Raw genomic sequence first — 20,887 nt, 5'->3', positions numbered from 1 at the left:
ACGCTTCACGCAACAAGATCGGGAAGCTCCAAGTAGGCGACGTCGAGGTTACCCGTCAAGAAGAAATCGAAGACGCGTTTTTGCAGGCCTACACCGACCTGTTCACGAGAGTGGAGGACGACGGCGTTCTCCAAACGACTGGAGTGGCGCTGCCCAAGATATCCCCAAAGGTCCGAAAACAAATGAATTAACCGGAAAATAACGGCATCAGAGGTCGAGGAAGACATCAAGGAATTAGCTCCCCGCAAATCGCCAGGAGTGGACGGGCTCGGTAGCCAGTTCTACAAGACGTTCTCAGCCCAGCTGTGTCCTATCCTACGAGACGGGTACGCCGACGTACTGAAGCGAGGACTGCTGCCACCATCCATGCGACAGGCGGTAACGGTGCTCATCCAGAAGAAAAACTCAAAGGGTACCCCGAAGGTCGACCATTTCCGGCCCATCAGTCTGCTAACAAGCGACTATAAAATCCTAGCCAAGATTCTGGCAAAGCGGCTGGAGTGGGGTCTACGGGACGTCGTCGGAGAGCATCAGGCCTACGGCATCAAGAGACGGACCATCAGCACCAACCTGCACGCGATGCGAATCGTGTGCGAGGCAGCGCAGGTGTTGAAGCTTCCAGTGGCAGTGCTTCAGGTAGATCTGAGCAAAGCCTTCGACCGGGTTCGCCATTCGTTCCTCTTCCGGCTCATGGAGGAGTGTGGGATCGGGGTGCGACTGCTACGATATGTGCAGCTGTGCTACCGTGACATCACGACGCGGCTCCTGGTCAACGGAAACAGGACGGCTCCCATTGCAGTTACCCGATCCGTGCGACAAGGCTGCCCGATGTCGCCTATTCTGTTCGCATTGTACCTGGAACCGTTGTGCAGGGCCATTATCGGTGACGCGAGCATTCGTGGGCTGTCCCTAGCGTCGGGTACGCTTAAAGTGCTCGCCTACGCAGATGACGTCACGGTGTTGTGCTCGTCAAGGATGCAAGTGCGCGCTGTAACCCAACACATCGCAGACTTCTGCAGTGTCTCGGGTGCGGCGATGAGCACACACAAATCTGTCGGAGCCTGGCTTGGAGACTGGGACTTGAAACCGGAGCAGTTCCTCGGTGTCACCTGGACGACGAGCGTTTCGAATTACCTAGGGCTCAGTTTGACGCAGAGAAACTGAGTGGCCGATGCGGTGGTTTGGACATTAATCACCTCAGAAGTAAGGTGCTTGACTGGCATGCTAGGGAACTCTCTTTGTTCAATCGCGCATTTATTTGTAACTCTGATTTTTTTCCGACCGTTTGGTACGCGGCACAAGTGTTGCCGTGCTCCCAAAGTGACGTGGCGAAGGTGCATCGATTTTTCGCAACGTTTATCTGGGACTCGTGTTTTGAACGTATGAGGCGTGACAACCTATTTGTAAGCTAGAAGAAAGGAGGGTTGGGCCTTGTAAACGTAGAACTTAAGCTGAAAGTACAGCGTTTCCTATTTTTCCGCGATCAAGGCAATCCTCTCGTGATTTCTCCGTTTAAGGAGCTGGGAGGAAGCGTTTTGGGGCCGCGGCTCAAGGGGGGCACTGGGGACTTCCGAGCACGTGCTCTGAAGTTCTACCAGGAAACAGCAGCGGCGAAGGAATTTTTCCGAGCCCGCTTTTCCGACGAGTACCTGCAGAAAGTTAAAAAGAAATCTCTATACTGGGACACAGTTGATTTGCTCATACCGCCCCCACTCTATCGCAGCTTTCCGGGAAGTGTGGATAAATCGGATGTATTTCGTCGCTTACGTAGATACCCTGTCAGAACGGCAGTCAAGAATTTTTTCCTACGCTTCCATTTCGAAGTACTGCCGGTCAAGACGTGGCTGGTTAAAAAAGGTTTCTTTGAACCGTGGTCAACAAATTGTGCGTTGTGTCCGTTCCCCGAAACACTTGAACATGTGTTTTTGTACTGTACGAATGCGGAGCTTTTTTGGGCAGAGCTTCGAGCAGTGCTGCAGATAGATCTTTACGTAGAGTGGAAGAGCGCGAAATTTCTGCTTTTCGGCGACAGTGCACAGAGTAGGGCATGGGAGCTGCTGGCACTCCTCGGTCTATATGCGCTGTGGCGGTCGAGGACGGATCACTTGGAGGTCCGAGAGGGATCCAAGCCCGCCTGGCAACACTTCTGCGACGGCTTTCTGTCTGGACGTGAGCAGCCTTCTTGAGGCGACGGAACAACAAGGGCTTGAATGTTGGTCGCTATTTGGAACGCGTATGCATAACCGCGCTCTAAAGGCTCAGTGGTAAACAAGGATTCCCGGCCACTGCGCGAGTGGCTGCATGGGGTGCATGTGATGCTACAGAGAAATGACTGAGCGAAATACATTTTGAATTTGTGTGTGAATCGCGGTCCTCGCCTGTAAACAGTGCTCACTGACATGATAAGTGTATGCCAACCAATGTGATCATTTTAAAACTTTGTAAATACCCATACTTTTAATTTAAAAAAAAGGCGTAGCATAGCGGTTAAGGTGTCCGATTTGTACGCATGTGGTCGCGGGTTCGATGCGCGGTGGTGCTGCTTTTTTTTTTTTTTTCTCGAAAATTTTGTTTTATCGAGGCACTTGGCGATATTTATGAGTGCGTATAGCTTTAATTTTATATAAATGCTGCCCTTGTTGATGAAATTCCCTTGGCAGTGGCAGTCAGACGTCATCTGATGGACCATCAGATGACGTCTGACGGTCCATCACGTTCCACCAACGCTGCTGACTGGCAGTCAGTGTCCCAAATTACGTAGCTTGATGGAATTTTCAATAGGGTCGTCCTTGTATTTTTAGCGCTTCTTTATGCGGGTATTCAAAGAATAACGACACATATACCTACGTCGTCTTCGCTACAACTTCCGTCAGGAGACACCTGAAAATCGCGGAATTCGCGGGCATAACCTTCATCGCGCTTCTTTTTCCTTCCCATTGTGACGACACGACCGTCTGGGGCGCTGGTACAAAAACCAGCAAAATGGCAAAAAAAAAAAAAAAAAAAAAAAAAAATATATATATATATATATATATATATATATTGTTTATGTTTTCAACCACAGGGAAGTTTGAGAGAGGTGTTAAGAAATGTATTAACGGCTTTCCTCGATATCCTCGGCAGTGCATGAAGAGAAAAACCTTATACTAGCCCACATACGAACTTTCTTTTTTAGGACGGGAACTTGACACACTAAGCCCGATCACGGAAAGGACACAGATGTCCCGCGAAGGAAAATTCAAGCCCTCTTTTGTTGCATGTTGAACCTTGGGAGAGGGCAATCACGAAGGCGTCACATAATGTCGAACCTTGTAAAGCACTCTCTCTCTTCCCCTCCCCCACCCACCTCGCCGCGGATGAAAAAGCAGACCCTTTCCGATTAAAACCAAATTTTAGAAAAGGAATTAGACGTTTTTTATCGGTTTTTGTTGGTTTAAACCGAAAATGCCGAACCTACAAACTTATCTTTTTCGGTTAACACCGAATTTCCGAAAATGGATTTGGCGTACTTTTATCGGTTTAAACCGAAAACTCCGAGCCCTACAGTTATATCTTACCCAGAAACGCAAGCCTTTGTCAGTGGACTACTCACAAATTACGACGCAAGCTGCATCCGGTATTGATTTGCACCCATTTCTGTCGCGCAACGCGCGAAAGAACTCCAGCTGCCGTCGTACCCACCGTCATTTAGAGCCTTTGTTCGCCGCGGGTGACGACAAGAAAGCAATCTCTCGCCGGCAACGACCGCATTTGTTTTGATTCTCGATCAACGCATGCGACGAGAAAGCTGGTTCGCGGCTGCTATGCGGGGAAGCGAAGCCATAGACGCTAAGAACTGGTGGGGGAGGTTGTTTTATCGACCGTCGCAAAGAATGTACGTTTTTACCTTTGTTATTTTCGAGGTGATAGAAGCGTTGGATCTTTTCAAAAATTTCTTGAGGAAGAATATTGGTGCGAAAAGAGCATTATATTTGCAACATTACTCACTGACGTAGTGATACACGACAAGTTTGCGCACCCAAATGGTCAGCATAGAAGGCTGATGCGCAGTAAAGGGAGTTAGAAATTAGAGTGATAAGAGTAAGCGTGTCACGTATGTTCCTCGAATCTGTATCTGAACTGCATTGAATGCATTGTATCAATAGACCGATCTCACCAAGCGTTCGGCGCATGCGTGACGCCGCCATAACTTTTGTTCACTGGAGGCAAACGGCAGTGCACGATAGAGCTCGTGCCGTTCCGTGCTCTACACGCGCAAAGCTCCAGCAAGGTTGCCGCACGCGTGCAGAGACTTAAGGGCCATACGCACATTTGCGTTTGAACGCGTTTGAGTGCGTTGCGGAGTCCTTGCGGCCAGGCGCGGTCGCTTGCAGAGCGACGCGCGCCTTCCCGCAACGCTCGGTAGCGCGACGCAAGCGAGTAGAGACTCGCTCAACTTTCCGAAGCGTTGCGGTGCGTTCGAGTGCGTTCGACCAATCAGAAACCGAAAGAGGAGAGGGGATGACGTGTTCGCTCGCCCCACCCGGCCGACACGGCGAGACGTATCCGGTTCGCGGGTCGCAGTGCTTGCTTTTTCGTTTTGGGGAGCGGTGGGGACTGTATTTTCCAAGGCTGCGATGGTTCAAGCTTGACAGAACGTTGGGGAAGCCGGCGAGATTGTCCCAAGATCGAACACCGACGCTGTCGCCGTGCGCCGCCATGCTGCCTTGGATTTCGCTTACTATTGGTGAGCCACTAGCGACGATAGCGCGTTCTTATTGGCTCTTGACTGCGGTTGATTGCGTGTCAACGCAACTGTGCGTACAAGCTTGGCGCAAGCGGTCTTCGCAACGCAACGCGTCCGCTTGCCGCTACGGAACGCACCGCGCTCAAACGCGAATGTGCGTATGGCTCTTAAAGTTACCTAGATGCATCGCGGCAGCGGTGGCGTAGTCAAACTGGCCGGTGAAATCGGTCTCTTGTGTGCTGAAAATGTTTCTGTGCAAGATGTGCATTTAGTTGCAAATGTGGAAGCGCAGGAATAAATTATATATAATCGGTTTTTGTTTTTGTTTTACTTTTAAGTGAACGGTGAGTAGCACCGCCTGGATTAGTAATTTTCAGTTTTAATTTTTGTTGCACCTGCCATCTGGTGCTAAATGGTATAAGTAGCACGCTTTCTTTTTTTTGCTGGACATCACGGGAACTGTTGCGTTCCCGGTCTTCTGTCTTAAGGTAGTGCAAGGCACTAGTTAGAAGTACACAATGTTCTACTTTGAGGCTAGTAACAGTTACTAGCTTCTTGACCTAGTAACTGTTACTAGCTTGACCGTTACGACCTACTGTTGCTATTTACCTAGTAACATATGTGACCAGCAATTACTAGCTTTTACCTAGTAAATATTACTAGAGTAGAAGTTTGGGCTAGTTGGTATTTCATGATTAAAGATTAAAACAGCGCAAGGACACGGACAAGAACAAGAAGGTAGACAAACAAGGCGCAGCGCCTTGTTTGTCTACCTTCTTGTTCTTGTCCGTGTCCTTGCGCTGTTTTAATCTTTAATCATGAAATATTACTAGATTTTTCTCTTAAAGAGTGCATGAAGCTGAATGAAACCATTAAGTGAAAACTGGTAAAAACCAGCCCTGTTATCTTACTAAAAGTTTTCAACGAATCACTTGTAACTTTTGATTTATATAAGGGCTGGGTCTGAAATTTTGGCATCTGGTTTGGAGTTTTAGCACTATTTTTTTGGCGGTTAATGATCGTTCGTTAATGCGCAGTTTCATTTCGGGTTCAAAAGAGAACAATTGTTTGGGGAAAAGGGAGGAGGGGGGGAGGTTACATGTAGTATATCGCTTACCAGATCATCCGCAAGAATAAACACAATGTGGGGCTGCGGTGACTTCCCGGCAGACAAGAGAAACCCCGTGGCCACGGCCCCGGAGATAAGAAGCAGGGCAACGGAGAAGACCACCAGGGGCGTAAAACTCGCGGCATTCTGGTTCTCGTGAGTCGGCGCGACGGCCCCCGGACTCTCCAGGGCTCGACGTCTAAGCATCCGCGACCGTCTAGATCCGCTGTCAGCGTGCTCTTGCCGACAAGGCATGGAAACAAACCTCACAAAATACTGACAAGTAGAAGACGGAACGAGCCGGGCAAAGCCGCTGATAAGGTGTCGCCCTATATATAAAGACGAGGGCCGGAAAAAAGGTCCTTTAAGGAAAAAACAAACAAAAGACAGGTGTCGAAATCGGCACAGATAACTGTAGTCGGCTTGTAGCGCGGATTCCTCTCGCAAGACGTTAGGTTGTAAACTAACCTGACAACGCGGTGAGGGCTATGCGATTATGGGTACTTGTCATAAAAGCAAACAAGAATATAGGAGGCATTCACAGGACGCCATATTTGAGGGCGATGTTTAGAGCGCATGCTTAGAACGAGCTCACTTTAATAGCCTGCTAAGACCGGCAACCTTGATGGTGCTAAATGCACGCTCCAAAAAGACCGCGAAAGCTCGCCGTCAGCACGCGCTTAGCAGCAGCGCACACGGATATGGCCGCCAGTGAATACTCCCTTTAATAACTATGGCAATAGTGCTCAATTGCCACTCCGAACTCGAAGCATGTCACAGATGCCCACAGGGTGTCCCCGAAATTGAAATGGCGGTGTTCTTTTAAGCGCGAGAATAAACTACCTTCATCGAACGCTCATTCTCCTCCCAAATATAACGCTAGCAGTCCGGACTACATGTTAAATTTTCAGAAAGAATCGTTAAATTGTGAATACAGTTAGTGTCACTTTTCGGAAATATCTTATAGAAAAAGCCTGGCCGACGAAGCCCAATAATACATGGGGCTGCATGGCGCAACCTAGCGGGAACGGGCCTCACTTTCCCATTGAACGTTTAAGAATATAACATGTAACTTTTAAACAGGGATAACGGTTCGTTCTGAAAGTTTGGAATCTGGTCCGTACCACTACTGCTAAATTTCGTCGCAGACAAAGCATTCAGCGATGCTTGGTTTGTTTGTGCAGTGAGAAAAGAAAAAAAAAAAATAACAAAAAACGACACTGATTTTTTTCGTTGAACCGCTAACAAAAAAAAAAAAAAGAAGCAAAAAACAAAAAAACGGTGCCAAACGTCACAAGCTAAAAATGAACGTGCCAAATACACATCAATGCATCAATGACAGCTTAAAACATTTCATTAGAAGTTCATGAAGTTCATGAACTTCATGAGCATACAATTTAATCGAAGAAAGTATGATGTATCTGAAACGCAAACCACAAGTAAACGTCAAAATTCACCGAGTGAAGAGGAGAAAGAAGACTACGTCGAAGGCATAAACTAACAAGACGAAGTCACACGTTCAGTCACTACAATTGGAGATTGTGTAGCTTCTAGAAACAATAGCAGAATAACCGGAATGGAACAGCGTCAGTAAGTTAATTACATCTCTATTCGTGACTACTTCGTACATCGTATAGTTTAGTATTTTTCAGTCAATACAGGGCTAAAATGTTTATCTTACTCCCAGGGGCGGTGAACCAGGATTTCCCCAAACAGTCTACGAGTGAGTGCATTTAGTTTACTATCACCGGACGCGACGGCGCTGAGTCTGAAGCTCCGGACTGAGTTTGGTAGAGATGATAGTCCTGTCTCGTTAATACGAACCCCCTAAATCTGCTTTATCAAATGTTTCAGTGGAGAAATAAAAAAAAAAAAGATAATCCGCCAATAAGGTTTTGTAGAAAAAAGAAACAATGTCTTGAGAACACACTGTCAGCTACGTCGGACATCACAGATTACAAGACACATGCTAATTATCTAACTGATTACTTAAAATTTACAAGTTAATGTTTTAGGGTTTCAATTATAAACTTGCCGAGTGTCATCAAAAACCCCTGAATCATTCGTTTTTGGGAATACTTAAAACGCGTGCGAACGTTGGGTCCGCTACAGCTCTTATTCGTGCGACAGGCATAAGGCTAGCGAAACGAAAATGCGGAGGCCTCCCTGGTGTTCAGCCTGCTCCATGAGTGGGAACTTTAGCGCACTTCCACACTTTGCACATGCTCTAAGTAGTCACAAAAATGATTGATTCAGGTCTTTTCGATGGCGTTGAGCAAGTTTCTTACTGGTAGCATTTGGATGTTTTATATGCCAAACCAGCGAAACACATGTGGCGTGCCCCAACCAACGACTGAGGAATCATTTCGATCTTTTGTAACTTTCGGCGCACAAATCAAATCGTCTTTCCCCAATTAGCCTCTTTAGAACTGCGGGCACCTCGGAAGTTTGTAATTGGGGTCATATGTTATATTCACTCATTAAAAGTTAATAAGTAAATTTTAATAATTAGCTAATTTGTAAGCGTATTGCATTCCCTGATGTCCGCCGTTGATAACAGTTTGTTAAAAAAAAAGCTTTTTTTTCTCACCCTTTTTTTGGCAACCATCTGTACCTTCGCTGAAACTGCCGCTATGGGCAACCTGCAATGCAGTTTTGCTTGGCGCTATCTAGCGACTGGAGCAAATAAAGATTAGGTATGCCTGGAAGTGGCGGCTGCATTGATAAAACGTTAGATATTTCCTTCGGTAGCGACGCTTAGGCCACTGTTTGAAGCAAGACATGCTGGATAGGCCAGGAATCCGTGGTGGGCGTATTATATGCCAGTACAACGGAATCTACAGCCCCTGTGGGCCTATTGAAACAACGGAGTGACTCACGTGACTACGTATCGACGGAGCCCGCTTCTAATGCTAAGAAGTGTTCGATCTTTCGCTGCGTCATGCGTTAATATTCTTCGCTCGAGATCGGGCTCGTATAGACCTTTGCGTCGCTTATCACGCGGACGAAAAATGCTGAGTCACTGAGCTGTGGACGCATGCCCAGCGTCCAATATACCACACAGCCGATAAACAGAGCATGCTCAGAAGGCGTTCCACAATCCAGCAGACAAAGATGGCAGCGCGCAGAAGGCAATTGTTTGCTAAGGTCTATACGTAGCGCATATTGAATCCGTCGGAACGCATTGTAGGCTTATCGTTCACTCTTAGCTAAGCTACAAAGAGACAGGTTAGAACTGCGGGCTCTGCATCTGCTGGCGCCACCTGGCCGTTGCCAACCGGCTATAGACCAGGTGTTGGGAACGAATTGCATAAATAAATGCATTTTTTGTTTCTTAAATATGACGAAATCACATTATGCGTGATTTTTTTTTTTCGGGGGAGGGAGGGGGGGGGATTTAGGTGCTCCTATCAACGAGATACCATTGTATTAAGTATTTGGCCTTGCCGCTGATTGCTCCACTTTCTAGAATTAGTTTCCAACAATTCCACTCTTTTCAACTCCTCATGAAGACACTGGACCCATTCCCACACTTCTGGAATGGCTGAACCCCTCCATTCCGTTCCTCTAATTCCTAAACGTGAAAAAATGGCCAGTGGCAGCCCAAATCATGCTACAAAAAAAAAAAAAAAAAAAAAAAAAGAATGCATTATAATGCTGGTGATGTCATCAAACGCGGAGAAGACTGCAAAATTATACAAAAGCTTCCTCAAAGCACTCATTCTACTAAGCCGAACGGTTAATTGGTCGTACAAAGCGCTTCGTGGCACTTGGCGTCACTACAGACATCGATCACACGCTGAAGAGTAAAAGGCTCGCGAGTCGCTAGAGACGGCAACATATTATAACTACACATTTTCTTGGCAAACAGACCGTCTACGATCAGCAAGTGTTCGTCAATCCGTCTTTGGCACGTCGGAACGCAAGGAGGAGCCCGCCAATCAGAGGACAACATAGATAACACGTAGGGAATGCGCGATGACGAGGCAACCAAGCGCGTGCCGTCATTGCTTAAAGGGTAACTGCAAAGAAAAAAAAAGTTTTTTTTTTTAACAGCCTAATTGGGACAAGCATGTCACAAAACAAATCTTTTGCGAAAAAACAATTTTTCTTTAGCAATATTTATGCCACAGGACGTAATTTAGTTGGAGTCACGACCTTACCACATTTAAAACTCCCGCTCTTTCGACGCGCGCGGAGTGGCTGGAATACGTCACTCCGTGACGTAGAGCAGCCACTCCGTGACGTTAATACTAACTTTGTGGCGCGAAATTTAAACGGACGAAACAGCCCCAAACTAAAATCAGTCCCGCGCGATAAATATTGCTGTAAAAAAATTTGTTTTTGGTGGAAAAATTGTTTTGTGACTTGCTTGTCCCAATTAGGCTGTTTAAAAATACTCTTTTATTACTTTGCAGTTACCTTTCAAGGTAGGGAGGGGGGGGGGGGGGGGGGGACTAAAGGCTGGAAGGGCGCCACGAGAGCGCACGACACGAGAGCGCCGACGGGAGAGCGCGCGACACGAGAGCGCGTGCCATTAGAGCGCGCGTCACGAGAGCGCACGGGCGCGCCTTGGGAATGATCGATATAGGAAGTATTCACTGGCGGCCATAGCCGTGTGCGCGACTGCTGAGCGCGTGCTCATGACGAGCTTCCACAGTTTCTTTTTTTTGCAACGTGCATTCCACACCATCAAGATTGCCGGTCTTAGCAACCTATAAATCTGAGTTCGTCCTGAGCATGCGCTCTAAATAGCCCCCACATATATGGCGTCCAGTGAATACTCCTTATAGGGAGTATTCACTGGCGGCCATTTCCGTGTGCGCTGCTGCTGAGCGCGTGCTGACGGCGAGCTTCCGCAGTCCTTTTAAAGCGTGCATTTATCACCATCAAGGTTGCCGGTGTTAGCAGGCTATTAATGTGAGCTCGTTCTGAGCATGCGCTCTGAACATCGCCCTCAAATATGGCGTCCAGTGAATACCTCCTATTGGAGTCTTCAAACACATGTTTTCTCGGATAGCGGAGTTTTTTGCACGTAAGTTACTTTCCCAATGTATTGTAAATTATACGCAACATATAGGGCGTTTTTTGTTATTTTATCAAAACGATATTTGTTTAAGGTAGGGCTTTGTGCTTTGTGCATGTTGTCTTCGATATGCGCTGTTCAAGGTTGGTGGACATTAGAAGTACCAATATACGGTAAAGTATGTTCGTGTACAAAGAGGACTAACAATCACGTCGAGTCGAAGTAGTTGAACACGTTTAGGAATGTGTAGTGTTAATGCGAAAGCATTAACTCTCCCGTGAAGCGAGCCGACGTCATCAGCTTTGAAGCAGCGCCAAACAGCACCTTAAATCCTTTCTTCAAGGGAAGCCAGCTCCCAGCTATAAAACTACGCGAAAAGCCAAGACAACGACACCTAGTTTCCCCGATCCCAAAGGAGCGGAGTAAAGCTGATAGCCTTCGGCTTCGGTCCCATTGGGGTCCCCAGTAAAGGCCTTCTAACTTATCGTTTGCTGAGCTTTGATGACTCCGAAATCACGGATGACTCCACAATAACTCTCGGCAGCCCTTGTCTCATTAAACACATTACAGTTAACGCCCAACAAAGTCGCCCTCGACCCTCAACCACACAACATTTAGTTAAACCAGATTGGTATTCTAACGCGTTTAATATTCTTGCCCACAATATTAACTGTTATTTGCGGAAACACGATGGAAGTTTCATGGTAGAGAACAACCTACTAACGTAATAATATTGAGTTTTCCCGTTTCTCCTATAGCATGCCTAAGATCGTGTCAAGCGATGACTGCCGGTGGTGCCGCTCGACCTCAGCAATACAGACCTCTATCCGCGATCTAGCCTCCTAAGAAATCAGTGGTGCCAGTGCTATTAGACATTAATCGTTTATTTGCATCGGTACACCCATACCTGTCGGATGTCGGGGCGAGACGCAAAACCGTACATCTGGCCAGTATTGAAGCCGGTTTTCCGCCGAAATTGCCCCGACACTCGCCAAGAAGCAACGTGCTGTTACGGCGACTCGTTTGTGTAATTTATTTGTTGTCATATTATTGGCTCCCGGGCCACTGTGTACACCCCAAAAAAGAAATGTACTGTGGTAATTACACCTTGACGGGAAGCAGACACGTAGCCAGAATTTTGTTTAAAGCGGGGGGGGGGGGGGGGGGGGGGGGGAGAAGGGGGCGCCCATGACAGTGCTCTATGAGGGGGAGGAGGGAGAGGAGGCCCCAGCAAAATGGAAGATTTCGGGGGGGGGGGGGGGCGGCCGGGCCTTATGCCCCCCCCCTGGCTACGCTACGTGGCTGACCCAGAAGGGATATTGTAGTTTTACATCTCTAGCGACCAGCAAAGACGATAAAGAAGTCCAGCGGTCAATAAGCGCGAGCGCGAAAGCACGAAATATTCGATGCTAATCGGGTCGGCGGCAACGGTCAGTGGTGGCTGGCTCCTTCTCATTGTGTATATATTAAATAACTTATAAGTGGTTACCCGAGCAGAACCGTTTGACCTTCAACCGACCATCATGGCCAACAGCGGAGACTACGCCTCAGCCGATCTCTCATCGGTGCACCTACGTCTTCCAAAATATTGGAGCGCCGATCGGTAAGTATGGCTCGCTCAGATTGAGAGCCAATTCTGCACATATAGGATTACTTCTGAAATCCGTACGTTCCATCACGTGGTCGCCGCGCTTCCACCAGAAATTGCGATTGAAGTGCGGGATTTGATCCTCACCCCGCCAGCAACGGATCCTTACACCATCTTGAAGAAGGAACTGGTAAAACGGACCTAAGAATCCGAACAGCGCCGGCTACAACAGCTTTTAACTAGCGAAGAGCTCGGCGATCGCAAACCATCACAATTGCCCAGGCGCCTGCAACAACCCCTGGGCGAAAGGGCCTCCTCGTTTGACACTTCGTTGTTGAAAGAGCTGTTCCTTCAGCGGTTGCCAACTAACGTTCGCATGGTGTTAGCGACGGCGCCGGATCTCCAATTGGCCGCCCTGGCACAACTGGCGGATTCCGTCATGGATGTGGCTACACCAACGGTAGCACAGCTCCAACAGGCGCAAGAACCCTCAAGACCGGTTACGGCGTCAGCAGTTCCCATACAAAAATGGTCTATGGACGTCTATGGAAAATCCTATGGTGAACTATCACCTTCTATGGCCCTCTATGGTCAGCCATAAGAAACCATAAAACACGCTATAGCCACCTATAGAAAAATGTATGTCTTCAAAGCTTTAGAATCTCGACCATTCCGATTTCTATACCTGGCTATAGAATAATTTATGACTACGCAGCTATAGACTCGCGACTATTCAATATTCTTTAGCAAGCTATAGACATATGTATGTCCTTGATGCTATAGATTCGCGACTATTGAATGTGCTTTAGCCGGCTATAGAGTGGAGTATGTCCCTAAATCTATAGAATCGTGACCATTGAATTTTCTTTAGCCGACTCTATAGCATTTTATGTCACCGAAGCTATAGGCCTCTGACCTTTCAATGTTCTTTAGCCGGCTATAGAGTGGTGTATGTCCCTAAGCCTATAGACTCGCGACCATCGAACTTTCTTTAGCCGTCTCTATAGAGTTTTATGTCACCTAAGCTATAGGCCTCCGACCATTCAATGTGCTTTAGCCGACTATAGAGTGGCGTATGTCCCTAAATCTATAGAATCGCGACCATTGAATTTTCTTTAGCGGACTCAATAGTGTTCTATGTCACCAAAGATAAAGCCTCCGACCTTACAATGTGCTTTAGCCGGCTATAGAGGGATGTATGTCTCCCGAGCTATAGACTCGCGACCATCCAATTTTTTTAGTCGGCTCAATGGTTTGCTTAGGCTATAGGCCCGCGACCCTTTTTTTTTTTTTTTTTTTACTGCAGATGTACGAAAGTGGAAGAGAGTCATTCATGCGCTCGATCGGGGCGAGAATTTTCTTCAGCCAGGTTAACGGGGCGTACGTCGCCGCGGCTATACGCCCGCGATCACAAAAGCTTCCTTAGCTGCCTATATATAGGACTATTGCAGTTTTGCCGGCTGCTTTCCCTGCGCATTGCCTTATTTCGGCGTTGACGACATCTCAATCTTCCGTTTTTTAGCTCTAATTATCTGTCGTTTCCAGTGTATTTTGTAAGTATATGTATTTCGTAGCGCGCCTTCTACTTTGTCCGTGTCCCTGCCATGCTTTTATTTCTTTCTGCCTGCTGTGTTAAATATATTTAATGTTTTTTGTGTATATTTCGTCGTTCTCGACGGGGCGTCAAGAACGCTGCTTACGCCACTACAGAGGTGAGCTTTACTCTTGTCACGACGGTTTATCGCGCTATCAAGCCGTCTATTGGACTCGTATAAAGTCTCGAGAGGGCTGTTTCGAATGCCGGTGCACATGTCATCGGTGTAGGTAGAGCAACGACGTAGCAATCGCGACGCGAGAGCTGACTGCGCCTCGATCTGGCCGGCTGCGCTCGCTCTGTGGAAATGTAAGCTTGGGACTCTCGAGCAGCGTTATCTTACGGAACGTGCAGGACGCTACTTGGTCGTCGCGAATCCTTTGCCCATCGAATGGCTTCGAAGCCGTTCCAGCGCCCGGCGTATACCCTACGCAGTGTCCTCCAACAACCGTTCGCACAGCATCGGAACCCTCCGTCTGCGAGCCCCGGCGGTTCGCCGTCGCGGGTTTTATGTTCGCGGAAGTTCATGTTCGCGGTGTTTCATATTCGCCGCAGGAGTTCATAAAATGCTCCCATTGAAGTCGCGACGATAAATCGTCGGCGCTCGCAGACTGCCAGTAGGCTCCGGGCGGTCGCTGACAGGCGCTACTGCCTAGGGTACGCCGAGCACTGGAACGTTTTCGCCGGCGTTCGCAGGACAAAGATTCTCAACGACAAAGCAGCGCCCTGCATCATCAGCAAGTTAACGCTGCTCGAGAGTCCCACGCTCACATTTTATCAGAGTGAGGCGCAGTCGTCTCTCACTTCGCGATTGCTGCGTCGTTGCTCTGACTAAACAATTGACAGTTCTCTCGAGACTTCATGAGCGTTAAATCGACGCGTCTATAGCGCGATAGAGTGTCGTGACAACAAAAAAAGCTTACCCCGGCAGGGGCGTGTGCAGCGGTGCAATGTCCGTCAACGCCCATGTCGAGAACGGCGAAATATACACAAATAACAGCCGAAAAAAAATTGATATCATTAGGCACGCGCTACCCTAGGTGTGTCCTAGTATATCTCTGTTCTGCGAATTCAACAAATCAGCAAGCGCTGTGGCTAATGTCTCTTCTTTTTCTTCAAATTATGAGACATTAAAGTCATTCGAGCTTCTTGGAGCACACATCCCCACCATCTGTCATCATGGTGCTCAGAGATTGTAATTGATGGCAGTGATATAGACTGAACTCACGGATGAAACACGTATTACGGCACAAATTTCTTAAACCACGCAATCATAGATGCCACAACGATGCAAAGATTCCCAAAATTTAAGTTTAAAAATGCGAACCTAACAGTGTACACATAATTCAAAAGTGCTTGGTAAAAAAAAAAAAAAAAAATATATATATATATATATATATATATATATATATAAAGCAGCCGGCAAAACTGCAATAGTCCTATAGGCAGCTAAGGAAGCTTTTGTGATCGCGGGCGTATAGCCGCGGCGACGTACGCCCCGTTAACCTGGCTGAAGAAAATTCTCGCCCCGATCGAGCGCATGAATGACTCTCTTCCACTTTCGTACATCTGCAGTAAAAAAAAAAAAAAAAAAAGGGTCGCGGGCCTATAGCCTAAGCAAACCATTGAGCCGACTAAAAAAATTGGATGGTCGCGAGTCTATAGCTATATATATATATATATATATATATATATATATATATATTTTTTTTTTTTTTTTTTGTGGACATTCTGCGCAAAGAAAAAGTATTCGCCATTAATTATTCATTTTAAATTATAATGTGGGCTACAAGGCGTAAAATATGATATCTTCAAACTTGCCTCGTTTTGGGTCACTTCTGGGAAGTGCAGCTTTAGAAAAAAGTCCAAAAGCTGGGGGGCCTTCATGGAGCTGTCCTGTTCACTCGGTAGTGGCAGCAGAGTAGACGCTATGCGTGTTTGAGGCCAATCATGTCTCCGGTTAGGGTCCCGTGACAACTGCCTCGAAGCTGGTGATAACGCTGGACACGGCACCTGCCTTAAGCCCAAGGCCACACATAGCATCCACTGCACTATCAACCTTGGCTCGAACTGTCAACAGGATATAAGTAGGGTGTGCATTTTCCGGTTTTAACCGAAAAACACCGATAAACATCCGTCGGTGACTAAAATATAAAATCGGTTAAAACCGAAAAACACCGGTGGTTTGATATTTTCGCCCTGGTTAAAACCGAAAAACACCGGTCGTTGCTAGTTTCCGACCTAGCGAAACCCTTTCCCCGTAGAGGTTCGTCAAACGTGTTATCTCGTGGATCCTGCATTTTTCCAGTGTTTATACATGGCTTGCAGGTGGCGTCAGTCCGCCCTCCTTTCTGGGGGTCAAAAGCGTCTAGTGAACGCAGTGGAAGCTAAGCTCTCAATGCCTTTCCCATATTGTGTCTCCCATGGCCCCCTTTTGTGGAAAAATTAACGCAGTGGAGAATAGGCTCTCACGTGCCGTTTCCTCATTGTGTCTGGCCAAGTGATGTTGGTGCAAGCCATGTATTCAGAGGTTGCTGTGGTTCCTGGAAGACACTGCCAACGTCCGTGTCGTACAGGACCGTGCGTTTTCATAATTGCGGGTTGCAAACCGCAAGGAACGTGCTGCCATGACGGCAGCACGTTCCTTGCGTGAAGATGTAAGCCTGAAAGTATGCTTTCATCTACTATAATAACCAAGTGTGAGAAATAGTTGCTTCCTAGAGAAGAAGTGTATGAACTATGTGAATAAAATTGGAACTCTGTTTCTGATCAAAAGCCTTTTTTTCACCGATAATCACCGATTTTAGCCTCGTCGTGAGACGTTCCACCGAAATACGCCGGTGTTTTGAAAATAAATAAGCACCGAAAAACATCCGCCGATTTTTCTCACAAATAAACACCGGAAAGTACACACCCTAGATATAAGTGACACATTCTCTCGCTGTGTTCATTGTTGGTATGCCCCTGAAGATTAGTCTTTGTGATCGCACCCCCGTTCTGGCCTTGAAGGAGCTCTGCTTTTCAATTTTTCTGTTTTCTCTCTCTCCCTAAGCTAAAAGCATTGTAGAAGGTGCGGACTCGGCGGACCAATCAACCGTAGACTTTCTATCGCTTCACTCCGCTCTCTGTGCGCATGTAACGGAAGGAGCGTGATCACGTGGTTTGACGGATGACGCATTAGCCACTGCCAATCCCGGAATGAGGCTGCTTGCGGACCTAGTTTCGCGTGTCGTGCGGCCCGCGGGGCTGCTGTGGATTTCGCTTCTATGGTAAAAGGTATCCCGATCGAAAAGTCCTACCCGTATGTCGGCAACAAGCGATTTCTTCAAAGAAGCCCAAGACATTCCTGTGATGCGTTCAGTGTTCGGTTCGGCAAATGACAGCTTGTGCTACATCGTGGTGAATCTTCACGGATCCCTTCCTTCTCGGTTTTGTGTTTGAGTGGTTGGTCTGCAGTGCCCGTGTCGACGTATATTTCGGATTACATCTTTCAAGTCCGGTATTTTGAACGTAAGTGCGCTGCAACCTACTCGGCGACAATTGACCGTTCTGTAGTGTCTATCTCCTGGCAGTGCCTATCTTCTGACAGCTGGGAGAATAATTTCCCCGTAATTCTAACGCAGTCGCCTGCCATTAGCTCTCTAAAATCATGTAATAATTGTAGTTAGAATACTGACATTCTTATTCTCCCAGCGTTTTGTGGAAAGACGTTTCATGGACACCTTTACGTGGAAGGACGTTTCATGGACACACGTTTAGTCGGCACTCGTTACGCGAATTGCACGCTGCAGGGACATTTCGTCGCGCCTGTATTCCTCAAGCGCGTGTAAATTATTACAAAAAAGAACATATTTTGAGTTGTTTATAAACGTCACGTGTTGATGAAACGATCTCGATGAAACGTCTTTTGATAAACTGATTGCAGCGCCAATGAGTGGCGACTGGAATTAGAATTTCGGGGGGAAGGGGGGGGGGGGGGGGGGGGAGAATTCGGCCGGCTGCCGCGGGACTAGACACTACCCAGGAATTGCCTTTGGTTCTTGTTTGCTTTGCAATATTCTCAGTTGTATAACAGCTCAGTAGTACCTCTTCACATAGTAGAGATTGCTTAGTGTGCGCTTGTCTACAGAATGGGCTGTGTGTAATAAACTTCTAGGAGATTTGAAAACAATACCTTGTGTCTGTTTACCTGTGCTTTTGCAAACACCTGAGTGAGTGCATTTGTTTTTTGTTGTTGTTTTGTTGAAATGTTAGCTCTTTGTTTTAAATGGGGCCATGAAGTTCGGCACGTCTCACAAGGTTTTTTTTTAAAGATGTCCAGTGACAACAAATAATTTGTTTCACATTTCATACGATTGCGGTAAAAAGAAAAACTAGAGGCAGCTATGGCACGATGGTAAAGAGACTCATAAGACGAGCTATAGAATGAGCTATAGCGGACCATGCAAAGAGCCATAGGCGGCTAAAGAAACTATAGGAAAAGCCATAAGCAGCTATAGCACGGTGTCTAAAAAGATCCATAAAGTAAGCCATAGAGATCTCTATAGCAGACCATACAAGAAGCTATAGACGGCCGTAGCACGATGGGTAGAAAGAACCATAGGACGAAATATAGAATGAGCTATAGCGAACCATACAAAGAGCAATAGGCGGCTAACGAAACCACAGGAAAAGCCATAGGCAGCTATAGCACGGTGTCTAAAGCGAACCATAAAGTAAGCCATAGAGATCTCTATAGAAGACCTTACAAGAGGCTATAGACGGCCAAAGGAACCAAAAGAAAAGCCATAAGCAGCTATAGCACGGTGTCTAAAGCGAACCATAATGTAAGCCATAGAGATCTCTATAGAAGACCTTACAAGAAGCTATAGACGGCCAAAGGAACCAAAAGAAAAGCCATAGGCAGCTATAGCACGGTGTCTAAAGCGAACCATAAAGTAAGCCATAGAGATCTCTATAGCAGACCTTACAAGAAGCTATAGACGGCCAAAGGAACCAAAAGAAAAGCCATAGGCGGCTATAGCATCTTTTCTAAAGAGACCCATAGATTAAACCATACAAAAGTCGATAGCCAAATTTCTATTGAAAAAGCTATAGACAACCATAGGGTAGACCATAGGAAAAGCTATAGACAGCCATAGAAGCGGCTATAGCTAATTGGGCCAATTTTCTATAGCCGGCCATACAAAGGATTTTCTATAGCCGACCATAGACAATTTTTGTATGGGTTTCCAGCCACTCCTCGGAGTTGAACGAACTTCGAGACATGTTCTGTCGACAGCTGGCAGACCTGAGAAACGACATATCAGCAATCTCGCTACGCTCTCGCTCGTCGTCGCGAAGACGCAGTGACAGCACCAGTCTTCGTCAACGATCCAACTCATTGAATCCAAGAGTGTGTTGGTACCACCGAACATTCGGGAACCAAGCCAGAAACTGCACTCTACCCTGCGCCACGGCGGAAAATTTCAACCCCCCCACCACTAGAAGCGGCAAGTGGTGTTGGCACCAATGCGGGCCCCTTATTTTTTGTCACAGATCGGGATACCGGACAGCGTTTTCTTGTAGACACCGGTGCTGAAATTAGCGTTTTGCCCGCATCTGCATTTCCACGTCGGCCCAAGCAACCGAATTCGTCACTACAAGCTGCAAATAAAACACCAATTGCGACTTACGGTGAGCGAGTGTTAACCATCAACATAGAATTACGAAGAGTGTTCACTTGGGTGTTCCTAGTTGCTGACGTTACGTATCCAATATTGGGCGCTGACTTTCTTCGGCATTGACATGCTAAACAAACGTCTAGTCAACTCTACAACGGATCTCATGGTCCAAGGTATCGCTCTCACAGCATCCGATGCACGCCCTAGAGAGTGCCTACGCGCAAAGTCTGCATACAAAACCTTACTTCAAGCTTTCCCAGCATTGACACGGCCTCACAATTTTCTACATCCAATCAAACACGATTTAAGCCATCACATCGTAACAACCGGACCACCTGTTCATGCCCGCCCACGTTGCATGCACCCCGACCGCATGAAGGTTGCACAACAAGAATTCGCAAATATGCTTGAAATGGGAATCGTACGTCCATCGCCAAGTCCTTGGGCATCGCCTCTACATATGGTCCCAAAGAAGAAAACCGGAGACTGGCAACCTTGTGGTGATTATCGTGCCCTTAATAACTCGACAGTACCAGATCGTTACCCGCTCCCTCACATTGAAAATTTCACCTCGTCTCTTCATGGCTCCAAAATCTTCTCCAAAATTGATCTAGTTAAAGCATATCACCAGATACCGTTGCACCCTCCTAACATCCCCAAGACAGCTATTGCTACTCCGTTCGGTCTTTTCGAATATGTAAGAATGCCTTTCGGTTTGCGCAACCCAGCCCAGACTTTTCAACGCTTTGTAGATCAAGTGACTCGAGATCTGCATTTTTGTTTTGCGTACCTCGATGACCTTCTCATCTTAAGCAAAAACCAACAAGAACACCTGAAACATCTCAAACTTCTGTTCCAGCGCCTCGATGAATATGGACTCATCATCAATAAGAACAAGTGCGATTTCGGTGTGACCGAAATCAATTTTCTCGGTCACCGCCTAGACCAGCACGGACTTCAACCCCTCGAAGAGAAAGTCAACGCCATTAAAAAGTTTCCCCAGCCAAGCTCCATTCGTAAACTTCGAGAATTTCTTGGTTTAATTAATCTCTACAGGCGTTTCATCCCTTACTGCGCTGAGATACTGAAACCTCTAACTGACCTCCTCAGAGGTGCGCGAACACCTTCCACGGCACTGGAGTGGCCTTCCCAAACCACAGCGGCATTTCATCATGCCAAACA

This window comes from Ixodes scapularis, unplaced genomic scaffold, assembly GCF_016920785.2.
Source record: "Ixodes scapularis isolate PalLabHiFi unplaced genomic scaffold, ASM1692078v2 ptg005816l_1__unscaffolded, whole genome shotgun sequence".
In the NCBI taxonomy this organism is placed as follows: domain Eukaryota; kingdom Metazoa; phylum Arthropoda; class Arachnida; order Ixodida; family Ixodidae; genus Ixodes; species Ixodes scapularis.
Note: the sequence above shows the minus strand (reverse complement) of the source record.